Here is a 2,570-nt window from a genome sequence, read left to right on the forward strand (position 1 = left end):
GGCTTTAGCATGATCCATGACCGTCTTTATTTGCTGATTCAAATTGAACAAGTCAATGAATATGCTTGAGTTATTATTTTCTGCATAGTTAGTTTCGTTGGGCAGGGGTTCATATATTACACGCGAGTCCATTATTTATTTGTTTGCACTAATCGTTTGAGCCGTGCCTTCAGGCACGGACATTCACTAGTGTGTATATATATATATATATATATATAGTTGGGATCTGGTCAAGACTCCCTGATGGGAGCTTATGTCCGCACCACGTTTCTAGGCCGTTGGATCTAATCCAACGGTTGGGAAATTAAAACCAATCTCGCGGGTAAAATAGGGATTGGGTTGGGTAAAAATTGTCTCACGGGTCGTCCGGCTCCCATACACTGGTCAAAACCCCTTCTGTCCTCAACACAACACAGACGGACAAAGAAGGGAGAGAGAGAAGAGGCGATTGCAGAAGAACCACTGATAACGACAAACAATTGATCTCCCCGACGCACGACGACCAACGAACGGCATAGCAACACCAAGGTAGCTATCCCTCTCTCTCTCGCTCTCTGTATTGAACTCAAGATCTTCTCTCTCGATCGATTTCAGAGATTAGGGCTTTTTGGATTAATTTTTTCGAACCAAAATAAGGGGCTTTTTTTGAACAAATATAGAACAAGATTGAATCTCTCTCTCTCTTTATCTCAATTTGGCTATGGTTCGAGACCCGATTAGGGTTTTCCTAATTTTGAACGGAAAGTTAGGTTATGTGTGCAAAAGTTGCTGGTGTCTCCTAGCATTGTTAATTTTGTCAATTCCGATCATTATTGTGAACTTGGAATGAGCTCACAGTAGTATTTGTTCATTGTTGATTTCTTGGATTTTATTCTCTATCAGATTTCAAACGGAAAAGGCCCCACTTGAAAGTCAAATTTTCTTTATCGAAAACAAACTCAGATTTTCTGTTAATTGATTATTCTTTTTTTTTTTTTTTTTGTGTTCTAAGTTCTTGGTTGTGTTAGCAGCAGGAAGTTCATCACTGCCTGCTCTCTGTTTATAAGTTTACTCTGTCATATGACAGAAAACGTTTGCTCATATTATGACTTATTCTTGTTTCACAGTAGTATTTGTTCATTGTTGATTTCTTGAATGTAAGTATTTATAAATAAAAAAAAAGGCCGGGGGGGGGGGGGGTTGAATTTTTTGTTTTTGTAGCTTTCTTCAGAAAGGGAAAACATGAGGTTGAGAAGATGGCGACGTGCGGAGATGGAGAAAATAGAAAGGCAATAGGGGTTGAATTTGAACATTTGGAAGATCGGCAAACTATAATTTATATAGATTTGATGTGATTTGTATGAATGTATTAGGTGTGGATCAACTCCTTTAAATTTGCTTAATATTTTTTGGTAGATTGATTTGTAATTTAACTGCTTCAACGAATGTTTGGCCAAGTAACCATAACCACTGGATTTCAGCACTGGAAGTTTTGCATTCATCATTGGAAGTTTATTGGAACTCTTCTATAATTCAGTTGCATGTTGCTTGCTGCATTTTGAAACTGCTTGCTGCTTTTTTGAACGAGCTGTATCGACTATGGATGCAATGAATCTGTTTGCTACATTTTTTTTGGAACTGCTGTTTGGAAATGTATCAACCAAGGAACTCACCAAATCTGTTTGGAACTGCTGTGTTTTTTTTGGAGACTTGAATTGTACATTTGGTTAGATGTTGTTCTTGTATATATGGTTCTTGTTTGGTTTCAGTTCCCGTTTGATTCATTCTAGAATTGAGGCTGGTTTTTAGTAATTTGCAAGCCATGAAAATACTGGAGGAGAGAGGGATGAGTCTCTTTCCTATTACAACCCATTGCACTTTCACTAGGAGCAACTACCAAAAAATATATCCGAGCATGCCCAATAAAAACTGTTGTGCCTCAAATTGCTGATAATAGGTTCTAACGTTTGACTTAATAGAAACCGTGACCTTGTTGTTCCAGATTCACCTTCTTTGATCCAAAAGAAAAGAGAGTGGCATGGTAAAAGCACCATCAATCATCCATGTAGTCAATATAATCTCATTCACTTAGCAAAAGAAATCAAATTCAGAAACAAATTTCATTTCTAAACATAATCTACATCAAATACAACAAAGATCCCATCGGTGCTCTTACAAATGCCAACACAACCATTTCCAACATCTTAAGGCTTCATTATAGCTGTCATGGCCATTAGAAGAGCTATTCCAAAAAATATCAAGCTTACAATAGTTAGGAAGTTCATGTTTGTTGCCTTCCTTTCCAATTCTTGCACCCGTGTACCAACTCTTCCGGCCAATGCATCCAAATTGTCATTAGGTGCATATGTAAATGTTGGAACTGACAACTGGTTATGCATATTGATGGGGTTGCACCAGACCCAAGCATGACAGCCACATTGCTCAACCTCAAGAGTATGCATTGCACTTTGGAAAAACACAAAACACATAATAGCAAAAATTTATGAACCCATCTTTAGGTATGAAATTTTGCAAAAAATCAATAATGCAAAAAGTTGACAATTAAAGTAAGACGTCCAATCCTACACTCT

General features: G+C 37.5%; 1 long non-coding RNA gene across 1 annotated transcript; it reads left to right on the forward strand.

Annotated features, from left to right (window-relative positions):
• Positions 1-231: 231 nt before the first annotated feature.
• On the forward strand, positions 232-1,407 carry LOC131324764 (uncharacterized). The gene is made up of 2 exons (XR_009199429.1): positions 232-528; positions 1,211-1,407. It is a non-coding gene; the product is annotated as an uncharacterized LOC131324764 (long non-coding RNA).
• Positions 1,408-2,570: the final 1,163 nt, after the last annotated feature.

This window comes from Rhododendron vialii, chromosome 4a (genome assembly GCF_030253575.1).
Source record: "Rhododendron vialii isolate Sample 1 chromosome 4a, ASM3025357v1".
NCBI lineage: Eukaryota > Viridiplantae > Streptophyta > Magnoliopsida > Ericales > Ericaceae > Rhododendron > Rhododendron vialii.